We start from the raw sequence: 24,950 nt of genomic DNA, 5'->3' as shown, positions 1-24,950 counted from the left end.
AGAGTCGGGTTTTAATCCATAAAGGACATAAATCACCTAACATTCCTAAATAATTTGGAATAACGTGCTTTAAAACATCCAGTGTGTGTATACGATCAGGTATGATGTTGTATCGATCAGGTAGTGTAAGGGTTACGCCCGCTTCACAGTGACAGACCAAACTCTGACAGACCAAACTCCCCGTTTAACGCACTGCAAACAACCGCAAAGAGTTGTCAATAGTTGACACACTCATGACATAAATTTTATTCCTCTATGCGTCAATATTGGTGTAGTGATGACTGTGCTCGTGCGCACGTTCGGTAGATTACAGGCGATGGCGGTTTTTCAAAGCCTATGGTCGTGCTGAGGTAGTTCAGTGACAGTTAAGTGACCCAGAAAACAATGATTCTGCAGTGTGGGCCCATTGTTGGCCTAGTAGGCTTTAATGATCACCTTAGATGATCACAAAGAAAATGAATGTTTTTTCTATGAAAAATTATCCAGCCAATCGTTTTTGGTCTGTTCACAATGAAGTAACAACCTTATCATCTGGGGTGTGCCAACATTGCCAACACACTCAGAGGTGATCGCTTCATTGTGATACGCAAGCCCCTTCACCACAACAAGGTAACTATCACGAAGAGGAATTGACACATGTATGTGCCTTTTTTTGTTGTTTTGTTTTTGCAGCCACAGTGCAGCATTAGAGGCCAGAAAAATTAGGCATGTACACATGCCTGAAAAATTAGGTATTGTTGCAGCTGCGGCCATAAAAATGTATGTTTTCCAGGCAGAAAGTGCACTAAAACATTGCGGCTTGAACCCTAGTTGGTGGCGGAGAAGTCACGCAAGTCATCCGGCATGCAGAGATTAAATACAGCAGCGTTGGGACCATTTTTAGCCCAAGGCATCTCATCAGGCCTTTTTTAGTCAAATGCATCCCCCACTGTCAGTCCCTTCGGGATCCATGCCTCATTCATCTTAATAAAGGTGAGGTAATCTAGACTTTTTTGACCTAGGCGACTTCTCTTCTCAGTGACTATACCTCCTGCTGCGCAGAAGGTCCTTTCTGACAGGACACTTGAAGCGGGGCAGGCCAGAAGTTCTATCGCAAATTGGGATAGCTCAGGCCACAGGTCAAGCCTGCAAACCCAGTAGTCAAGGGGTTCATCGCTCCTCAGAGTGTTGATATCTGCAGTTAAGGCGAGGTAGTCTACCTGTCGGTCGAGTCGTTCTCTGAGGGTGGACCCCCAAGAGCTGTGGCGATGCGTAGGACTTCATCCTCCATCAACAACACGTCTGTAAAGCGTCCTGTCCTTGCTGGCGTGGTCGTGGTGGGAGGAGGATTACTTTAACCCTTTTCCCCTGTTAGATTCCCGTTGTGCTGTGACATCACCCTTATACGCTGTGTAAAGCATACTTTTTAATTTGTTTTGGAACTGCTGCATCCTTTCCAACTTCTGGTAATTCGGTAACATTTCAGACACTTTTCACTTAAATCGGGGGTCTAGTAGCGTGGCCACCCAGTACAGATCGTTCTCCTTCAGCCTTTATATACGAGGGTCCCTCAACAGGCATGACAGCATGAAAGACCCTATTTGCACAAGGTTGAATGCCGAGCTACTCATGTCCCGTTCCTCATCCTCACTGATCTCATTGAAGGTCTGTTCTTCCCCCCAGCCACGTACAACACCACGGGTCCCAGATAGGTGACAACGAGCACCCTGGGATGCCTGCTGTGGTTGGCTCCTCCTCAAAGCCACATTCCTCCTCTGACTCCTCTTCCTCAGACTCCTCTTCCAGTGTTGCCGCATGTCCAGCAAGCAATGATGATAAGGCTGTTTCTAGTGGTGATGGTGACCACAACTCTTCCTCTTAACCCTCATCTACGGCCTGATCCAGCACTCTTCGCAGGGCATGTTCCAGGAAGAAATTAAATGGGATGAGGTCGCTGATGGTGCCTTCGGTGCGACTGACTAGGTTTGTCACCTCCTCAAAAGGACGCATGAGCCTACAGGCATTGCGCATGAGCGTCCAGTAACGTGGCAAAAAAATACCCAGCTCCGCAGAGGCTGTCCTAGCACCCCGGTCATACAAATACTCGTTGACGGCTTTTTCTTGTTGGAGCAGGCGGTCGAACATTAGAAGTGTTGAATTCCAACGTGTCGGGCTGTCGCAAATCAAGCGCGTCACTGGCATGTTGTTTCGCCACTGGATATCAGAAAAGTGCGCCAAGGCCATGTAGGAATGCCTGAAATGGCCACACACCTTCTGGGCCTGCTTGAGGACGTCCTGTAAGCTTGGATACTTGGGCTTGGGTACACAAAGAGTTGTACGATCAGATTCAACACATGTGCCATGCATGGCACATATGCCAACTTGCCCAAATTCAATGCCGCCAACAGATTGCTTCCGTTGTCACACACCACTTTGCCAATCTCCAGTTGGTGCGGAGTCAGCCACTGATCCACCTGTGCGTTCAGTGCGGACAGGAGTGCTGGTCCGGTGTGACTCTCTGCTTTCAGGCAAGTCAACCCCAAGACAGCGTGACACTGTCGTATCCAGGATGTGGAATAGTCCCTGGGGAGCTGGGGGGTGCAGTTGATGTGGAGCAAGACGCAACAGCAGAAGAGGACTCAGCTGAGGAAGTTAGTGCAGAGGATGGAGTAGGAGGAGTAGAGGAGGTGGCCTGCCTGCAAGTCATGGCGGTCTCACCAACTCCGCTGCAGAGCCACGCATTCCATGCTTGGCAGCTGTCAGCAGGTTTACCCAAGGCGCAGTGTACGTGATATACCTGCCCTGACCGTGCTTTGCAGATCAGGTATCAGTGGTCAGGTGGACCCTTGCCCCAACACTGTGTGTCAGACATGCCATGACTTCCTTTTCCACAATAGAGTACAGGTTGGGGATTGCCTTTTGTGAAAAAAAAAATTTGGCCGGGTACCTTCCATTGCGGTGTCCCAAAAGCTACACATTTTATGAAGGCCTCAGACTCCACCAGCTTGTATGGTAAAAGCTGGCCGGCTAAGAGTTCCGACAAGCCAGCTGTCAGACGCCGGGGAAGGGGGTGACTCTGTGACAGGCTTCTTAAGCTCAAACATTTCCTTGACATACACCTGACTGTGGGCAGATGAGCAGGAACTGCTGAAGGTGAGAGGTGGAGTGGCGGGTGGTTGAGAGGGGGCAAGGAGGACAGCATTGGTTGACATGGCTGAAGATGCTGGACCACGAGGAGGATGGTGGCTTTGAGTTTGTGTGCTGCTTGTACTCATGTGTTGATCCCATAGGTGTTTGTGATGTGAGATAATTTGCCTTCGCAAAACAGTTGTACCTAGGGTGTTGGACTTCCCACGACTCCGTTTCTTTTGGCACAGGTTGCAAATGGCATTGCTGTTATCAGAGGCAGACACACAAAAAAATATTCACACTGCTGAGCTTTGCAATGACCGAATTCTGGTAGTGGCAACAGCATGCTTGGATTGGCGTGCTGTCTGGCTGACCCCGGGTGCCGATACATGCTGTCTGACTGTGCCACTAGCTCCTTGCGACGACCTCCCCCTGCTTCCAACTCGTCTGCTCCTCCTCTCTGTCTCCCCATCTAAACTTTCCCCCTGTTCTTCTTCTCTTCGAGCAGGCACCCACGTGACATCCACGGACACATCGTCATCATCAACCTCTTCACTTGTATCTGACAACTCAGCAAAGGAAGCAGCAGCGGGTACAACATGAACATCATCACACCCTATATGAGTGGTGGGCAGTGGGCACAGTACAGTCTGTGGGCCTGACACACACTGGCAGGCAACTGCAATTATATTACAGAGAACAAATTAAATGACTTTTATCTGTAAGGTACTGTGCCACCCTATATGAGTGGTGGGCAGTGGGCACAGTACAGTCAGTGGGCCTGACACTCACTGGCAGGCAACTGCAATTATATTGCAGAGGAAAAATGTAATGACTTTTTTTTACAATACATTTCATTGTATTGTACATTGTATTACATTGTATTGTACAGTGACAATAAAGGCATCTTATCTTATCTGTGCCACCATATATGAGTGGTGTGCACACAGTACAGTCTGTGGGCCTGTGGCCTCTCACACACGGGCAGGCAACTGCAATATATATATAGAAAAAATAAATAAAAGCAGACTGATGTACCAGCCCTAAAAAGGGCTTTTTGGGGTGCTGTCAGGACGCTGTCCTTACAGCAGATGAGTCTTTGAGGACTGGAGTGGACACAGAACACTGGCCTAGCTAACACTTTCCCTATCAATTCAGCAGCAGCAGCAGCACTCTCCCTGCTGTAACTAACACTGCAGCTTCAGAATGAATCTAAGAGGGCTGCCGTCCTTGCTTTTTTATAGGAGGTGGGAGGGTCTGGGAGGGAGGGTCTGCTGCTGATTGGCTGGAATGTGTCTGCTGACTGAGGTACGGGGTCAAAGTTTGCTCAATGATGACGTATAGGGGGCGGACCGAACATCGCATATGCTCGCCGCGGCAAAAAAAATTGACTTTTAATAATAGTTCTAAAAAGTAACATAGTATCACTAGAGATATCCCAAATTATTTGCTCCATGTCCTAACATGTGCAGCAGCCATTTTAGGAAAAAATTTGACTTTTAATATTAGTTCTAAAAAGTAACATAGTATCACTAGAGATGTCCCGAATAGTTTGGCACATCTCTAGTGATACTATGTTACTTTTTAGAACTATTATTAAAAGTCAAAATTTTTCCTAAAATGTCTGCTGCACATGTTAGGACCTGGAGCAAATAATTCTGGAAACGAGGGATCACCCACAATGCCATGCATGCAGCCAATCAGCAGCCAGCCAGCCCCTGTGATGTCACAGCCCTATAAATAGCCTCAGCCATCTTGGATTCTGCAATTTTCCTGTGTACTTAGTGCAGGGAGAGACATCAGCAGGCACTAGGGAAAGTGCTAGGAAAGACTTTATTGTGCTGAAACACTTAACCCAAACGGAACACAATCATAGTAAAAACTCATTGGTCCACAAGCTAGAAGCAGGGAGGGATTATGTGTACTGATTTAAAAAAACAAAAACTTGAATATTCGAAATTACGAATATATATCACTATATTCTAAATATTAGCGAATTCGCAAAGTGCTGATATTCGCGATAAAAATTTGCAATTCAAATATTCGTGATCAACACTAGTAGCATATAGATGTAGGAGTTCTTATGGTGAATGATGCCACATTGCATACCAGAGATATAGATACATCAAAGAAAAATGGGGCACAAAAAGAAACCTATTTTGACACAATTAAATGGAAAAATATGTATAGAAGGTTACTTTTTGTATTATATATATATATATATATATATATATATATATATATATATATATATTCAGGGCTGAATATTATGCAATGCCCTATATTTTAAGGGGAGTAATCTCTATACAGGTGAAACTCGAAAAATTTGAATATCGTGCAACGTTCATTTATTTCAGTAATGCAACTTAAAAGGTAAAACTAATATATGAGATCTCATGTAGACTCATTACATGCAAAGCGAGATATCTCAAGCCTTTATTTGCTATAATTTGGATGACAGTTTATGAAACCCCAAAGTCACAATCTCAGGTACCCTTTGCTCAGGGGGTATGGATTAATTAGCTGACTAGAGTGTGACACTTTGAGCCTAGAATATTGAACCTTTTCACAAAATTCAAATTTTAAGCTGCATTAATGCAATTCCTTTTAATTTGCATACTGAAATAAATGAAGTTTTGCACGATATTCAAATTTTTTGAAGTTCACCAACAGTATTTAGTTGGTATATCCAACGTTATTCCTTTTGTTTTAATATATGATCAATATTTCCTCCTCTAATTGATGTGCCAACAACTTCAATCAGAGAAGGAAATACCAGCAAAATTTGCATTATGTCTCACAATCAGTTTATCTCGTTTATTTCTAATATCCCAAAAATGTTCCAAAATGCATATTTTGAACTCCCTACATGTTTTGCCCACATATAGGGACCCACATTGACACATCAGATATTTCACACCTCTAGTGTTGCAATTTGCAAAATTCCGGGCCTGATACACTTTTGTTCCTGAACTGTCCCTAAAAGAATCGCCAACTTTTATAAAGGGACAGGCTTTGCAATGACCACATTTAAACGTACCATTTTTATGGTTTTGAAGCCAGCTCACTTTGCTTGGTGGTTCAAAATGACTATGTACACGGGCATCCTCAATATTCCAACCCCTTCGGAATGTAATAGAGGGAGTTTCAGATACATACTCCTTGAGGTCAGGATTAGTGTTGAGCAAACCCGAACTGTAACGTTCGGGTCGGTACCGAACTTTACGAATTTGGGTACCCGAAACTGAACTTTGCCGGAATAGTTTGGGTTTGAGTTCGGTGTTCGGGCATTTAATAAAGCTTGTTGAAAGGCTGCAGGTCAGCCAATCAAAAAGCACTTAAAAGCCATCACAGCCATGCCTACTAATGGCATGGCTGTTATTGGCCGGTACATCCTATGACCCAGCCTCTATAAAAGCTGGATCACGTGTAGCACCGCCCATCAGCTCTGAGTAGTGCAGGGACAGGAAGAAGGCAGCTGAAGTGAGGGACAGTGTTAGGAATCTCATCTGGCTATTCGTTCTGTTGGTGATCTATAGTGAATTTTTTGTGAGTGCTGTTCACCAGCTTTGTACCCCTGACACAAAAATATAATAGTTTATCCGTCTGTTAGTTCGGTGGGTGACATATACCCACTTTATGTGTTAGGTATACAGGGCCGGCTGCATACCTGACAGCAAAATAAATATAGTTAATCTGTCTGTTAGTTTGGTGGGTGATATACACCCAATTTTTGTGAGGTACACCTGCATTGCATGCGTGACAGTGAAGTTGATATAGTTAACTTGTCTGTTAGTTTGGTGGGTGACATATACCCACTTTTTGTGTGATTTACACCTGCATTCCATACATGACAGTGAAATTGATATAGTTGATTCATCTGTTAGTTTGGTGGGTGACATATACCCAATTTTTGTGTGAGATACACTTGCATTGCATACCTGACAGGGAAATAAATATAGTTACTCCGTCTGTTAGTTAGGTGGGTGACATATACCCAATTTTTGTGTGAGGTACACCTGCATTATATACGTGACAGTGAAATTGATATAGTTAATTTGTCTGTTAGTTCGGTGGGTGAAATATACCCAATTTTTGTGCGAGGTACACCTGTATTGCATACGTGACAGGGAAATTATTATAGTTAATCTGTCTGTTAGTTCGGTGGGTGACCTCAAAGAATGAGGAGAGAATCAAATCACGTGGCCCTGGTTGTGGTGCTGCTGGTGTTGGTGGAGCTCCTGTTGCAGGGAAAGGACGTGGTCGATCTGTGCCAGCTACAAGCCCAAATGATACACCTTCCTCAGGTGCAGGTAGACGACAAAAACTTCAGCGTTATTTTTTAGGCTGGAACACCGTTGTACGAATGGTGAGGCCAGAACAAGTAGAGGTGGTAGTAGATTTGGTGGCTGACAGTGCCTCCAGTTCCTTCACATTGTCTCCCACCTGGTCCCCTGGTGAAAGCACAGAGTTGGCACCTGCAGCCCATGGGCATCTGTCTTTCATATCACCCCCTTGCAAATCAGCCAAGCAGTCTGAGCCCCAAGTCATGCAGCAGTTTCTCATGCTTTTTGATGACTCTACTGGCAAGGTTTCCATGGGCCGTCCACATAGCTCTGCCTTAAAAGTGGAAGAGATTTAGTGCAATGATTCCCAACCACTTATGTTTCATAATGTGGACATGGGAGGACAACCGCAACACGTCTCTGATGATGACAAAACACAGGTGCCAACTGCTGCGGTGTGTGCAGACCGGCAAGGAGGGCAGGGTTGAAGAGTGGGTAGAAGATGATGTGGAGGATAATGAGGTCCTAGACCCCACATGGAATAAAGGTCATCCGAGTGACGTTTGCAGTTCGGAGAAAGAGGTGGTGGTCACACAGCGCCAGCCACACAGCAAAAAAGGGGTGCAAAAGCAGAGTGGCCGTCCCCAGTACGCCTGCTACTGCCCACCGCACCCAGGGACTGAGCACATCAAAGTCAGCTCTAAGGAGTTCACTGGCATGGCAGTTCTTCAGACAATGTGTTGACGACAAGACGCGAGTGGTTTGCACGCTGTGCAGTCAGAGCCTGAACCGAGGCATACATGTTCTAAACTTAAGCACCACCTGCATGACCAGGCATCTAAATGCAAAGCACGATCTGCAGTGGAGTACACACCTGAAAAACAATGAAAGATCTCAGGCTCCTCTTGCTCCAATCTTCTGCTGCAGTCTCGGCCTCTTCCTCCCGCTCTGGAGTGACAGTGGCACCTGCATTCCCACAAACAGAGGATGTGGTAGCAACGCCACCACCTCTGTCACTGTCACCAAGAATCTCCACACTGTCCCATGGAAGCGTTCACCTGTCGATCTCCCAAACACTGGAGAGAAAGAGTAAGTACCCCTTATCCATTCGTGATCCCTGCCCCTGAATGCCAGCATTTCAAAATTCCTGGCCTTTGAAATGCTTTCATTCTGTCTGGTGGAAATGGAGACTTTTAAAAACCTTATGGCGGTGGCTGTCCCACAATACGTGGTTCCCAGTCATCACTACTTTTCCAGGCGAGCCATCCTTGCCCTGCACAACCAAGTGGTGGACGAAATTAGGTGTGCTATGCGCAATGCCATCTGTGGCAAGGTCCACATAATCACCGATACGTGGACCAGTAAGCATGGGCAGGGATGTTATATACAGTACAGACCAAAAGTTTGGACACACCTTCTCATTCAAAGAGTTTTCTTTATTTTCATGACTATGAAAATTATAGACTCACACTGAAGGCATCAAAACTATGAATTAACACATGTGGAATTATATACATAACAAAAAAGTGTGAACCAACTGAAAAGATGTCATATTCTAGGTTCTTCAAAGTAGCCACCTTTTGCTTTGATTACTGATTTGCACACTCTTGGCATTCTCTTGATGAGCTTCAAGAAATGGTCTTCCAATAGTCTTGAAGGAGTTCCCAGAGATGCTTAGCACTTTTTGGCCCTTTTACCTTCACTCTGCGGTCCAGCTCACCCCTAACCATCTCAATTGGGTTCAGGTCCGGTGACTGTGGAGGCCAGGTCATCGGGTGCAGCACCCCATCACTCTCCTTGATGGTCAAATAGCCCTTACACAGCCTGGAGGTGTGTTTGGGGTCATTGTCCTGTTGAAAAATAAATTATGGTCCAACTAAACGCAAACCGGATGGAATAGCATGCCGCTGCAAGATGCTGTGGTAGCCATGCTGGTTTAGTATGCCTTCAATTATGAATAAATCCCCAACAGTGTCACCAGAAAAGTACCCCCACACCATCACACCTCCTCCTCCATGCTTCACGGTGGGAACCAGGCATGTAGAGTCCATCCCTTCACCTTTTCTGCGTCGCACAAAGACACGGTGGTTGGAACCAAAGATCTCAAATTTGGACTCATCAGACCAAAGCACAGATTTCCACTGGTCTAATGTCCATTCCTTGTGTTCTTTAGCCCAAACAAGTCTCTTCTGCTTGTTGCCTGTCCTTAGCAGTGGTTTCCTAGCAGATATTCTACCATGAAGACCTGATTCACACAGTCTCCTCTTAACAGTTGTTCTAGAGCTGTGTCTGCTGCTAGAACACTGTGTGGCATTGACCTGGTCTGTAATCTGAGCTGCTGTTAACCTGCGATTTCTGAGGCTGGTGACTCGGATGAACTTATCCTCTGCAGCAGAGGTGACTCTTGGTCTTCCTTGCCTGGGGCGGTCCGCATGTGAGCCAGTTTCTTTGTAGCGCTGGATGGTTTTTGTGACTGCACTTGGGGACACTTTCACAGTTTTCCCAATTTTTCGGACTGACTGACCGTCATTTCTTAAAGTAATGATGGCCACTCATTTTTCTTTACTTAGCTGCTTTTTCTTGCCATAATACAAATTCTAACAGTCTATTCAGTAGGACTATCAGCTGTGTATCCACCTGACTTCTCCACAACGCAACTGATGGTCCCAACCCCATTTATAAGGCAAGAAATCCCACTTATTAAACCTGACAGGGCCCACCTGTGACGTCAAAACCATTTCAGGTGACTACCTCTTGAAGCTCATTAAGAGAATGCCAAGAGTGTGCAAAGCAGTAATCAAAGCAAAAGGTGGCTACTTTGAAGAACCTAGAATATGACATATTTTCAGTTGTTTCACACTTTTTTGTTATGTATATAATTCCACATGTGTTAATTCATAGTTTTGATGCCTTCAGTGTGAATCTACAATTTTCATAGTCATGAAAATAAAGAAAACTCTTTGAAAGAGAAGGTGTGTCCAAACTTTTGGTCTGTACTGTATCTCTAACTGCACACTGGGTAAATGCAGTGGCTGCTGGGCCTGAGGCGGACAGCAGTTTGGAGCATGTCCTTCCGCCACCGAGGATTGTAGGACTTTTCTCTTTGCCTCCTGTTGCTTCCTCCTCCTACTCTGCTTCCTCCTCCACCACCTCCTCATCCAGTCAACGTAACACCTTCACCACCAACTTCAGCACATCCAGGGGGAAATTACAGCAGGGCCAAAAAACTCATCTGTCTGGGGGGAAAACCCCACAGCGCGCAGGAGCTGTGGACGGGCATGGAACAGACCGATGAGTGGTTGGTGCCACTGAGCCTCAGGCCTGGTGGTGTGCGATAATGGGTGAAATCTCGTAGCAGCTCTGGTCCTGGCCGGTTTGACGCACATCGCTTGCCTGACGCATGTGCTGAATTTGGTGGTGTGAATGTTCCTGAAAAATTAGTCCGATATGTCAAAGCTGCTGCAGAAAATGTGGGACATCTGTGCGCACTTTTAGCGTTCTCACCCTGCTGCTGCTAGCCTTCCTGCTCACCGCCTCATATGCGACATACCCACAAGGTGGAACTCCACCTTGCACATGCTGGCCAGACTGTGCGAGCAGCAGCAGCAGGCGATAGTGGAGTTTCAGCTGCAGCACGCACGGGTGAGTCGCTCTGCGGAACATCACCACTTCACCACCAACGAGTGGGCCTCCATGCCGGACGTGTGTGCCGTGTTGCGCTATTTCGAGTACTCTACCAACATGGCCAGTGCCGATGACGCCATCCTCAGCGATACTATCCCACTTCTATGTCTCCTTGATAAAACACTTTGGGCGCTAATGTTAAAGGATGTGGAACAGTATGAAGAGAAGGAGGAAGAGGGATCATTTCCACGGTTATCAGGCCAGTCATTCACAAGTGGCTTGGAGGATAAGTATCTGCACCAACAGAGGCCAGGTACACAACTGTCCAGCCAGGGCACAGTTCTGGAGGATGTGAAGGAGGAGAAACCGTGTTTACAGCAGAGTGGCAACCAAAGCAGCTCATGGACAACATTGGAGCGAGGCTGGGGGGATACACAGGAAACAAACGATACACCTCCCACAGGGGACAGCTTGTTGTTGCGTCTGGGAAACCTGGCACACATGAGCGACTACATGCTGCAGTGCCTGCGCAATGATCGCCAAATTGCCCACATCCTAACCAGTGCTGATTACTGGGTGGCCACCCTGCCATCCTTAATTCCATTACTGGAGCGTGATCGAAAGATGCTCGAGTACAAGCGCACGCTGGTAGACACGCTGCTGATGGCATTCCCAACCTGACAGCAGGGGCTCAGTGGAAGTACAAGGCGGAGAAAGGAGGGTTAGCGTGGCCGAAATGTGGAAAAGCTTTGTCAGCACGCCACAACAACCAACACCATCAGCTGATACGGAACGTCTTAGCAGGAGGCAGCATTTCAGCAACATGGTGGCACAGTATATGTGCACATGCTTACACGTACTGACTGATGGGTTTGCCCCATTCAACTTCTGGGTCTCCAAGGGTCTGCCATGTGGCCAGTGTATTGTCCGAACGTATGTTTAGCATGGCAGGGGGGTGATCACATACAAGTGCAGCCGCCTGTCCACAGCCAATGTGGACAAGCTCACATTCATTAAAATGAACCAGGCATGGATCCCACAGGACTTGTCCGTTCCTTGTGGTGAATAGAAAAGTTTACCAGCTGCCCCCTGCCATTGTTATACTCCAGCGCTCTCTCTCATTTCATTCTCTTTTCTATTTTCCAATGTTTTGGTGTCTTCCCAAATTTATTAAAAAAATAAATAAATAAAAAACAACAAAAACAGTGTTGGCTACATCCTCCACCACCGCTTCTACCTGCACTGCCATGTCCATCGCCTCCTTAACCTCCTACTCCACTTTGACCTCTGTCTCCCTAGTTCAAGATTATTATTTTTAAAATGTTCTCTATTGTATGTTATTTTACGTTAATTCCCTATGCTCATTTGTTTGCAGGGCAATTGCTCTTACCCCCATTTTGCAGCCCTCTAGCCCTTACTATGACTATTTTACAGGCATTTTAGTGCCCCAAAGTTCGGGCCCCCATTTACTTCAATATTTACTTCAATGGAGTTCGGGTTCGGGTCAAGTTCGGGTCCCAAACCCAAACCTTCAGCCAAAGTTCAGCTGAACCCAGCGAACCCGAACTTCCAGGTGTTCGCACATCCCTAGTCAGGAGGGACTAATAACTATTCAAAATGTCCCTAACTTGGTTTGACCTCGAATCACATGTCCCAATTATGCGCAGTAGGTTATCCTCCTTTTTCACCGGTGGTTGAAAAAGTGCAGCTCGATTGCTCTCACATGCAAACTTTTAGGCCTCTTTTAGGCACTGATCAGGATAACCTCTCTGTCTGAATCTATGAAACAGTTGTAATGCTTCTTGTTCAAATTCCTCCAAAGTAGAGCAATTGCGCTGAATTCTTAAAAACTGACGCCTGGGAATTAGGTTTGAGTGAACCCGAACTGTAAAGTTCGGGTTCGTACCGAACTTTACGGTGTTCGGCACCTGAACCCGAATGGGTTTCGGGTTTGGTGTTCGGGTAATATTAATATACCATCGGATCGGAGTTTTCTCCAATCCGATGGTATATTTTAACTTGAAGCGTCTATGTTAGAATATACGATCGGATTTGAGTTACATTGTGAAAACTCAGATCCGACAGTATATTCTGACACAGAGGAGTTCCCATAGTGATGGGGACTCTTCAAGTTAGAATATACTGAGAACTGTGGACATAACGGCCCCCTGCTGCCTAGCAGCACCTAATCTCTTACAGGGGGCTGTGATCCGCACAATTAACCCCTCAGGTGCCACCTATTAAAATCATTGGTGGCTAGTGCGGCCCGCCCACCCACCCCCTAGTAAAATCATTGGTGGCTAGTGCGGCCCACCCACCCCCTATTAAAATAATTGGTGTCCAGTGCGGCCTCCCCTCTCCCCCCCTATTTAAAATCATTGGTTAACAACCCCCCTCCCCCCATCATTGGTGGCAGCGGAGCCACAGACAGAGCACGTAAGTATAATGCTGCTTAAAGTGCTAAGTAACCATGGCAGCCAGGACTACAGTAGCATCCTGGCTGCCATGGTAACCGATCGGAGCCCGAGCGATTAAACTGGGACTCTGATTCGAACTGCAGCTCTGCTGCCACCAATGATGGGGGGGAAGGGGGTTGTTAACCTGTGGCCACTGCCACTAATGATTTTAATTGGGGGGGGGGGGAGATGGGAGGCCGCACTGGTTACATTGTTTACCATACATATTTCCCCTACATACTCCGGGTGCAGTATATTATACACACTCCCTGTATCCAATCTTACCACTTTACTTAGCCCTTTACTACCTCTCTGCTCACACCTCTACTCCTGATCGTATACCTCATGCCCTGAGACATGACTTCAGCCCTCTAGCTATATATTACCTATACTCTATTTGTCTTATGGACCTTGTTTCTTATCTTCCTGGAACTATAGCTCATTTACATGACCTCTCTGATTTAGTTTACCATTTAGTTTACCTTTTATCTTCTTCCCTACAAAATAATCTACCACCAATCCCTAGTACTAATATATTTCTATTTATACTATTTTTACAGCGATGATTTGATAAAGGTCTAACGGACCGAAACGTCTCCCCCAGCAATCTCAATATAAAGTGCTTCATCTATATCACATACAGGTGAAACTCGAAAAATTTGAATATTGTGCAAAGTTCATTTATTTCAGTAATGCAACTTAAAAGGTGAAACTAACACATGAGATAGACTCGTTACATGCAAAGCGAGATATTTCAAGCCTTTATTTGTTATAATTGGATGATTATGGCTTACAATTTATGAAACCCCAATGTCAGCAATTTTGAGGTACCCTTTGCTCAGGGAGTATGTACTAATTAGCTGATTAGAGTGTGACACTTTGAGCCTAGAATATTGAACCTTTTCACAAAATTTTAATTTTAAGCTGCATTAATTAATTAATGCAATTCCTTTTAATTTGCATTACTGAAATTAACTGGACTTTTGCTCGATATTCAAATTTTTCGGGTTTCACCTGTATGGAGATTTGTTTATAATTTATAATTCTTGATCTTATTTCAAAAAAATATATAGATATATACCTATTTTGGTGTAAAGGATCATTACATTAAACCTACCCTTGCATATTACTTTGAGAGTGTGTGTGGTTTCATTCATTTTGACTATAAGTGGGTTTTCACCCTTATATCACTGCACCTCCCCCCAGCGGAGTGCATCTTCCATTTTTTCGATACTTATCCTGTAATAATATAGACAGCTCCAATTTATATTGCTTAGTTGGATCATGTTTCAGTACCTCATAATTTGATCTGACAGAAGAGCCATGCACATGTTCCTATATTGCTGATAATTGAGGATGACCGTATTCCCCCCTTTATCAGAGGGTTTGATTATCAAATTCTTATTACTGCCTTGATTTCTAAGGCTATCCATTTTCTCATATGTATAGTTTTTATGCATGGGTGTCTTCATCAGATTACAGTTTTTTTAGATATACTTGATTTTTCATTATCATTAAGAAGTTCCATAAGATCATCAAAACCTGGAAGGTCCATCAGATCAAATCCCATTTCAGCACATCTCTGTTTATCCGTCTGTGGGAATGCCATATACCACTGCACTTTTCGCACAAACAGATGGATGTCTTTAATCCATTCAAAGCAATTGAACCGGTTTGTAGGGACAAATATCAAACCCTTAGAAATAATAAATAATTCTGCCTCTGATAATCTCAACCCTGAAAGATTTAAAATCAGTGATTGATCAGTTGGTATCCTTGTTATTTTTTCTATATCTGTGTTTGTTCCTTTAACACATAGGGGTTTTGTTGAGTGGTTTGGCCTAAAAAAGTTGAGTTGTCTGTTAAATTCTGAATAGGTGATGGTGCGACTGAGGAGGGTGCAGATGATGATAATGAACATTCCCCTCTCAAGTGATCTTTTTGAGGGGGAAGATCCCTTACGTTTCTCATCCTGTTGGATTGTTACCATTGATTCTGGGACTGAATATGTGTGTATTGGTTCCCTCTGAAGTTAGATCTAAAAAAGGGATTCCTATTGCGACTACTATATCTTCCACAACCCCTATACTGTGATTTTTGCCCAAAATTAGAATTGGAGGCACGTTGCTCGGTATCAGAGCTATCTGCCTCTGAGGCCGATGTATAAGTGATAGAATCTCTCCTTTCAGAGGGTGTGATGTTATAAGCTGTTTTGTTTCTGAATTCTGTCAGATCCTTCACAAACTGTCTATGTTTCCGCTCAATATGTGAGCTTTTAAATCTCTCAATGCTATTCTTTAGTACAGACTCCCTCTTAGTGAATTCTGTATGGTCTTTAAAAGTAAGGGCTATTTCTGTCACCTCCCCAATCTTTTTTTCTATCTCTGATAACTTAATATTTTCTTGTGCTAATAAAAGTCTCATAAATCTCAGAGAACTCTCTGTAGCCTCTTGTTCCAACTTAGTCAAAAGAGCTTGGGTCCAGATACGTTTGGCCGGACGGATAATAATCCTCAGGCTTTTTGGTACAATAGAGTTCTTAATGTAATTATCTAACAATTGGATCTCCCACCAGGATTTTAAATATACTTTATGTATAGTGTATAGGTCATTAAAGGTCATTTTTATTGATGGTAATGTCGAATTAGAGAACAGGACTTCCTTATCATAAAATGCCTCATTATCTTTATTTAAATATGATCCAAGAAAATTGGCCATAGCAATATGAAGAAAATTCCAAAATCAAGTACGCTGTTGCAGTTCTGACTAGTCCACCGTCAGATGGTCAGATACATATATAGTGGAGTGAAGAAAGTAAGTATCACAGACCAGCACCACTAAAACATAACTTTTAATAATAGCGCTAAAAAGTAACATAGTATCACCTCCTATAACCCATAGGAAATTCAGTATTGTTTAAAAGAGGAGGAAATGTGTATCCCTATTCCTCTCCCTATTTCTATTGAGTCCCTACCTAAGAACTGAATAGCCGCCCCGATTGGGGCGATCATGTGTCACGAACCTCCTGGTCATCCTATTAAGTCTCTGACACAAAAAAAATACCATCACCATAATACCAAAATGCTCATAGATGTCAAGTAATCAAGTTCAAGTCATATGGTTCTATTAGTCACACCTTACTAGATTGCAGAGAGGCAGTCACTCACTCCTCTTCCCTCTCTGGCTGCAATGAATGGTCTGACTGAGAGTAAGTCTGTTTGCCATGCCAAAAGTCCAAACAAAGGAGGGAGTTTAGAGCTAGGACAGGAAGTATAATGTATGGATTGGCTTCAAATCCTATTCAAATCCTTAAAAATGGTCTACATTTTTTTATGGTAGTGTCCCTTTAAATTTCACTAATCATGACCCATATTAAAGAGTCTATCCAAGAGTGAATAAACCCTCTACAGTACTCGGACCTGGCCTATTGACAATACTTACCCGGGGTTGGTCCTTTCTCTGGCACCTCCCCCAATACTTAAAAAAATTGTACGCCCTCACAGTAGTATTGCCCTCATTGTTCAACCTTCACAGTAGCTTTGTACAGATGTGTGCTCTCTCACAGTAGTTATGCCCACATTGTGCCCCCTCACAGTAGTTATGCCCTCTCTGTGCCCCTTTCACAGTAATAATCCCCATTGTGCCCCTTCACAGTAATAATCCCCATTGTGCCCCTTCACAGTAATAATCCCCATTGTGCCCCTTCACAGTAATAATCCCCATTGTGCCCCTTCACAGTAATAATCCCCATTGTGCCCCTTCACAGTAATAATCCCCATTGTGCCCCCTTCATAGTAATAATTCCCATTGTGTCCCCTTCATAGTAATAATGCCCATTGTGCCCCTTCACAGTAATAATGCCCATTATGCCCCCTTAATAGTAGTAATGACCACTGTGCTAGTAATGCCCTCTGTGCCCCCTCCATAGTAGAAATCCCCATTGTGCCCCCTTCACAGTAATAATGCCCACTGTGCTCCTTCACAGTGATAATGCCCACTGTGCCCCCTTCATAGTAATAATGTCCATTGTGCCCCTTCACAGTAATGCCCTTTATGCCCCCTTAATTGTAGTAATGCCCTCTGGCTCTGTGGACCCTCCATAGTAGAAATGCCCACTGTGCCCCCTCCATAGTAATAAAGTCCTCTGTGCCCTGTCCATGGTAGCAATGCTCTCTGTGCCCCCCTTCATAGTAATAAAGTCTTCTGTGCCCCCTCCATAGTAATAAAGCCCTCTGTGCCCCCTCCATAGCAATAAAGCCCTCTTTACTTCCTCTGTATGGAAAAACAAACAAAAAAAAAAACAAAAAGAAACTGCAACTACTCACCCTGTTCCATTCCTGAAGCTCACTTACCTTTCTTCCTTGCAGGCACAGATCGCTCTGCAGCACTGTGTGGGTGGAGAGCCTATGCAGATTTCCAGGCTGCAGGCTCCGCCCACACACGCTGGCAGCGTGATCTGCGCCTGCAGGCTGAAGGGTGGAGCGGGGAGAAGTCTACCTGCTTCACCATTCTGTGTGCCGCCAGCCTGAAGGAGGGGAGGAGATCATGTAGCTGAGCGGTGCAGTGACAGGACCCTGCACTCCAGCAATGAGCACTTACATCCACATTGATAGAAGCACTCATTGCTTCTGGCATCCCCCTGAGAGCTGGCACCCAGGGTGGACCGCCCCCCTGCCCCTTAGAACGCCACTGCTTACCCGGTCCCCGATGTTAGTTTCCTCCCAGATCACTCCACACCATCTTTGCATCTTCCCTGCTTGCAGAAATTGACATCCGTCGATGGAGGGGGTGCAGCCTATAGCAGGCAGCGGCGGTGACCTACCCCCTTGCATCACATGTAATTTTTTAACCCCATCCCACTCACTGACGTAATATTATTTCTCTGAGTGCAGTGAGAGATCAAAGATCAGTGCTGTAGTAGTATGTCATAAATAGTGATGGCTCAGGAGCTGGGCCCATGCCATCACTTATGAGTTCGATCTGTATTATACAACTGGCACCCTGCCCTCACTGCAAGGCTCAGAAATAATTCTGATCCTGGCATTTTAACCCCTCAATAGCGACCATGGCATCTAAGTGGCAGTGTGTGTCTTTCAATTGGCACCCTTTGCTGAAAATCGCAATGTTCCAAGAAGATAAAAATGCAGTTGTAGCCTTTCAGAATGCCCTAGAACTTTCATGTCACGGCATCCTGCCTCTGTCGGTAAATAGCCCTATACACTGTAATTCAGAAGTATTGCAGTGTATAGTATAAGCAGGACTAAAGAAAAGTTGAAGAAAAGTGTTTTAAAATATATATAAAAAATATAAAAAAAAATATTCCCCTCCCCTTTTCCATTAATCCTTTAACGTGTAACTGTCATTTCAGTTTATTTTTAATATTGTGTAGGGACATTTTTGTAATATAATTTATTAGGGACAATGATTTTTTGTGCTAGAGAACACTTAGCGAAGCTCTAACTGAGTATTGCCAAGGAGAGTCTATCTTCAGTCTTTAAAGCTATGAGCACTGAAGACACCTGTCTGTAGCAAGTTAAATAGGAAGAGAGATATAGCTGCTGTGGTGGCCGTAGCCCCTATGAAGTCTCAATCAGGTCATAATGAACTTTCTATGGAGTCCAGCCCATGGGAGGGCTCCGTAGGAACATGGCAAATCTCCCATAGGCTGCAATGTTAAATCAATGTGGGTGAAAAAAAAGTTTCAAAAGTTTTTAAAAAGGTAAAAAAATATATAATGCATTCATTCCACTTACTGAAACTAAACTACGGTATACAAAATACGATTAGTTTATGGAGAATAATACTTGATTTCATATTTCTGTTTCTGATAAGAGTTGGCATACAGTTCCTATGAGTCTCTGTAAAAAAAAAAAAAAAGTCAAAAGTATTATAGGGTGATATCTTTATTGAATAAACAAAACAAATAGATTTGCAAATTAAGAAATGGAAAACTATATAAGCAAAGGGGTTAATGTTGTATAACTGCTGTAAAATGAGTGTACATGTAAGAAGAGTGTTGAGAATAAGCAAACAATGTAATAAATGTGAATAAGGTTAGACCTTTATTATGAATGAGGGATGAACCTGAATCATTGATAGGCTGCTTAAGAAATGTACATTTGAAGGGAGTTGGTCATAAAATATGAAGACCTTTGCCATTTACAGTATATTAAAAATCAACATAAAAAATCAACATCAAAAGGTCAAACTTCAGTTCTTTTAGAAAATCTTTGACAGGTTCATAAATCTGTTAACTACTGATATTACCTGGAATACATAAAGTGTACCTAAAGTTTTAAGTACACTTTATTAAAACTTATAGGAAATGTAAAGTTCAAGCGTTTTAAAATCTGTGCACTCATGCAGCACTGTGTATGGGAGTACGGGCGCTCTCTCTGTGCCTGCACTGTAAGCGCTGTACAGGCAGGAGGAGCTTCATAGCACAGTGCTGCTCTGTACCTGCGCTGCTCGCTAAAGCCAGGCATAAAAGTGCTATGTCAGTGTATAGCAGAGCGGGCAAAGGCAGCAGGGGTGATGTCTTATATCAACACCAAAACTACAGGGTCCCAAATAATTATCGCATTAAACCATATACCAATAATTTACCATAGACAACCAATACAAATCATATAAAGTAGTAATAAAACAATTAATAACCAACTCAAGGTAGTCAGTGCAATATAAATTCATCTTTATTAATATTTTTAGAAAATGGTAATTCGTAGCCACAACTCAATTAACCCCTTAAGTACCAGGCCCATTCTTGGTTTTGCATTTTAGTTTTTTCCTCTCCACGTTCCAATAGCGATAACTTTTTTTTACTTTTTCGTTCACATAGCCATATTAGGGCTTATTTTTTGTGTGGGATAAGATGCATTTTTTTCGGGGTTTGACATCACGGTGCTACGCTAAAAATGACATGACATTCTTATTCTGCAGCTCAATACGAATCAAGCTATACCAAACCTGTGTAGGTTTTTTATTTTTTTACTCCTTTTTTTATATTTTGGTTTGTTTACAGAGCTATATGAGTGCTTGTTTTTGCCGTAATGAACTGTAGTTTTTATTGGTACCAATTTTGTTGTAAATACGACTTTTTGATCACCTTTATAAAAAAAAAATTGGGGGAAATGGTAACAAAAAAATGGCGAATTGTGTGTTTTTTATTTTTTATTTACCGGTCAGGGATTTAAAAAAAAATATTTTAATAGTTCAGACATTTTCAGAAGTGGTAAAACCTAATATGTTAACTTTTTTTTATTGTATATATGTTTTTATATGTAAAATTGGGAAAGGGGGGTGATTTAGACTTTTAATATTTTAATAGATTTTTATTTTTATTTTTACTATTAAAGGGCTAGAACCTGGGGTATTTTGATCCCTTGCCCTATTCACCGTAATAGAGATCTATTAGGGTGAATAACATTTTCACAGGCTCTCTGCTGCCCTGTGGTTTCTGCATACGGCAGCAGAGAGCTTAACATGGCAGCCATGGATTTCTTCAGCAGCATCCAGGCTGCCATGACAACCAATTGGAGCCCCGCGCTTTCACTGCTGGGGCTCTGATCAAAAGGCAGAGTGAACCTCAGGGAACTCACCTGAGGGGTTAAATGACAGGGGCGGCGTGATCACCGCTCCCTGTCAGTGCCGCCGGGTGCCGGCTGTATGATACAGCCAGCAGTCACCGATTTATGGAGTGGCCCGCTCTATGCATCCCCTACACCACAGTGTCGTACTGGTACATCATTGTGACTTAAGGGGTTAAATAAAATAAAATAATATTTTTTTAATCATCTCCTATTAAGAACGATGGTCACGAAGCAGGAACGGAAGCATACTGGCGTTTTGGCTTCCGTTTGTGAGATCTGTTTCTGGGTTCTCACAAGCAGTCCAAAACGGATCAGTTTTGCCCTAATGCATTCTGAATGGATAAGGATACGCTCAGAATGCATGAGTTTGCATCAGTTCAGTCTACATTCTGCTCTGGAGGCTTGCAGCATTTTGGTGTCCGCCTGATGATGCAGAGTCAAATGGATCCGTCCTGGCACACAATGTAAGCCAATGGGGGCGGATCAGTTTTCACTGACACAATCTGGCACAATAGAAAACGGATCTGTTCCCCATTGACTTTCAATGGTGTTACAGATAATACAAATTGATCCGTTCTGAACAGATGCAGACGGATGTATTATCTGAACAGAGGCGTCTGTGCAGATCCATGACGGATCCACACCAAACGCAAGTGTGAAAATAGCCTAACATGATCTTATATAAGAATTCATGAATACATAAACTTTTGAGAAAAATGATACACAACAATGCAAAATATATTAGGGTAACATGATTGGATTTCTACAAAAGTGAAATCCAAGTAGAATAAAGTTAATCCTTTCCCACCCAAAGTCAGACATGTACGGTATATGATGCCCACCTGCGAGTACAGTGGATGCCATAGCCACCGGGTGCTTGCCAGTTTAAACAGCAGACACTTGGGGCTAATGTATGCAGTCGCTGATAATGTCCATCGCACACTTTTAACCCCTCAGATGCGTAGAGGAGGTGTATAAAAACCCATTGTGTATAATAATATCCACTTATTCTTGTGTGGGAGTGATAATGACGTTAGCTGTTAGTTAGCTTAATAGGGGGTCAATAGAACTGCGCTGAAAGATAGAAAAATGGGGAATGACTGGATATTGTTTTATTCCGTAAATATGGCGTTACATAACTGAGCAGAGAGAATCAAGAATGAAGAGAGGCAATTACAGGGAGATTTGATTGTGTGCAAGAAACAGAAGCCAAGACAAGGGCTGAGTAAGCAAAACACACTCAACCGTGCAGAAATCTCCAGGTATTAATCATGAGTTAAAATAATAATTGCGTTCTCCAGCAGCCCATTCTGTGAAAGCAGTAATAGTCTGTCTGTCAGGTGTTGTTTTCCTCTGTTTTTTTTTTTTTTCTGTTCTATGCTAGGAAATTAGTTACATCCAGTTGAAATGGAAGCAAGATACCTTTTAACCCTGTGCAATCTTTTTTGTTTCTTTATTGTTTCATTTTGTTGGTTGAATCGACTCATTATGACACTTTTTTCATGCCGTTGCATTGGGTGGTTTAATAACTTCTAATATAAACAGCCTTTGCTGTCCCACTTTGCATATTCTTATACGTACTGCTGCTGACCAATGTATGCTGTGAGTATGTGCTGTTCTACTCCCTGACATTATGTCAGAACTTAAAGGATAACTGTCATATTTTCATTAAAAAAAAAAAACTATTTAGCATATATGTTACTGATGCAACAGCATTATGGATAAAGCAATCTTTAGTTTCTTCACTTACCACTGTTTTCCTTGAGTTTTCCCATTAGTTACAGCTGTTTTGAATCCTACATTATGAGGATCTTCTAAAGATGGCTCCTCTGCCAGTTCTCTGAGGCCAAAACTGCATTCCCTCAGGTCACATACAAAATTGCTGTATTCAGCAGCTTCCTGCCAGCAAATCAGATTGGATTACTGAGAGACACGCCTCCTCACTCTGAAGCCTAATGCAGGCATGCAGTGTGAAGGACCGCCTCTCTGTCTTCCTAGCCAGAGACAGATGAGCCATAGCAACGGTCTTTTAAGGGAGCAGTGGAAAGGGACAGGAGACATTAATAAAAGCTGTTATTATAAGGTAATTACAGATCTTTTGGCAATCATTGACAGACTAACTCAGGTATACATGCCTAGAGCTCATAAACTAGCAAATAAAAAAAATGACAGTTATCCTTTAACAAAAGTAGCTAGAGTTCAACCATTTTGAAAAGTAAGTGCGCTTTTATGTTCCTAATAATTGGCCTGTGTAAAGGAGCTGCCGCTCGTTCATCAGATGATCATATTTTTGATGCGACACCGAAAATCTTTATTCACAGAACATTGCCATGTGTAAACAGGGGTTAAACAATCATTCATCCCTCATACAGAGGGGATACATGCTGCATGTGAATGCAGCTACACGAATGGGCAATGGTTGGGAATGAACTGTTGCCCATTGCTTCTTGGTGAGTAGAAGTTTTTTACTTATATTCCACAAAAGAAAATATTCTCATTTATTTGTGGTCTGAAATGGACAAAAGTCTATTAAAAATGTTAATTCTTATATATATTTAAATATACTAGATGACAATCTGCTTCCTTACTCTTTATATTCATTAAAATGATCTGTGCAATCTATAGGTGAATTGTGTTTAACCTCTCCTGGCAACTACTGAAAATATGAATATCTCGCTACTTCATATTGTTCTCTCCTCCTCCAAACTCTAGTAGTTTCTCAGCCACTTATGTCTTTTCTTCTTTCAAAATACTTAATTGGCAAGATATCTGTAAGGGGGAGATTTATTAATATGCCTTGCTCTGGCGTATCGCCCATGCTCTAGAACTGAAATCTACTCCAGAAAGGAGTTGGAGTAGACTCCTTGTGTAATGTATGCTTGTTTTCTAAGGGCCCATTCATAAGACCGTATCTGTTCCACAATTTTGCAGACTGGATGTGGACCCATTCATTTTAATGGGGCCACAAAAGATGTGGACAAAAGGGTATGTGTGTAGTGTATGAGTACCATGTATATTGTGTATGTATGTGTTGTGATGCCGCATGTCCGCTGTTGAGTAGGGAACCTGTTGTTTAATCCCACCCCTGGGTAATAGAGACACACTCCAGGAGACTTGCATCTGTATTTGCAGCAAAAGGGAACTTTGTAAAGTATTGACTTTAAGGGGATGAATACTTAAAAACATGAAAGTTCTCTTTTTTTTTTTTTGTCTAAATTATTGTGTCTCAGTAAAATAAACATTTTGCACCTTTAAAAGGGAAGGCGTGTTGTGTAAATTAGCAGTACAAACCTCCCAAATTCTATTTTAATTTCAGGTAGTAATGCAACAAAACAGGAAAAACACCAAGGGGAGGTGAATACTTTTTGCAAGACATATACAGGTCCTTCTCAGAAAATTTGCATATTGTGATAAAGTTCATTATTTTCTGTAATGTACTGATAAACATTAGACTTTCATATATTTTAGATTCATTACACACCAACTGAAGTAGTTCAAGCCTTTTATTGTTTTAATATTGATGATTTTGGCATACAGCTCATGAAAACCCAAATTTCCTTTCTCAAAAAATTAGCATATTTCATCTGACCAATAAAAGAAAAGTGTTTTTAATACAAAAAAAGTCAACCTTCAAATAATTATGTTCAGTTATGCACTCAATACTTGGTCGGGAATCCTTTTGCAGAAATAACTGCTTCAATGCGGCGTGGCATGGAGGCAATCAGCCTGTGGCACTGCTGAGGTGTTATGGAGGCCCAGGATGCTTCGATAGCGGCCTTAAGCTCATCCAGAGTGTTGGGTCTTGCGTCTCTCAACTTTCTCTTCCCAATATCCCACAGATTCTCTATGGGGTTCAGGTCAAGAGAGTTGGCAGGCCAATTGAGCAC

Source organism: Bufo gargarizans, chromosome 6 (genome assembly GCF_014858855.1).
Source record: "Bufo gargarizans isolate SCDJY-AF-19 chromosome 6, ASM1485885v1, whole genome shotgun sequence".
Taxonomy (NCBI): domain Eukaryota; kingdom Metazoa; phylum Chordata; class Amphibia; order Anura; family Bufonidae; genus Bufo; species Bufo gargarizans.
This window is presented reverse-complemented; position numbering follows the sequence as displayed.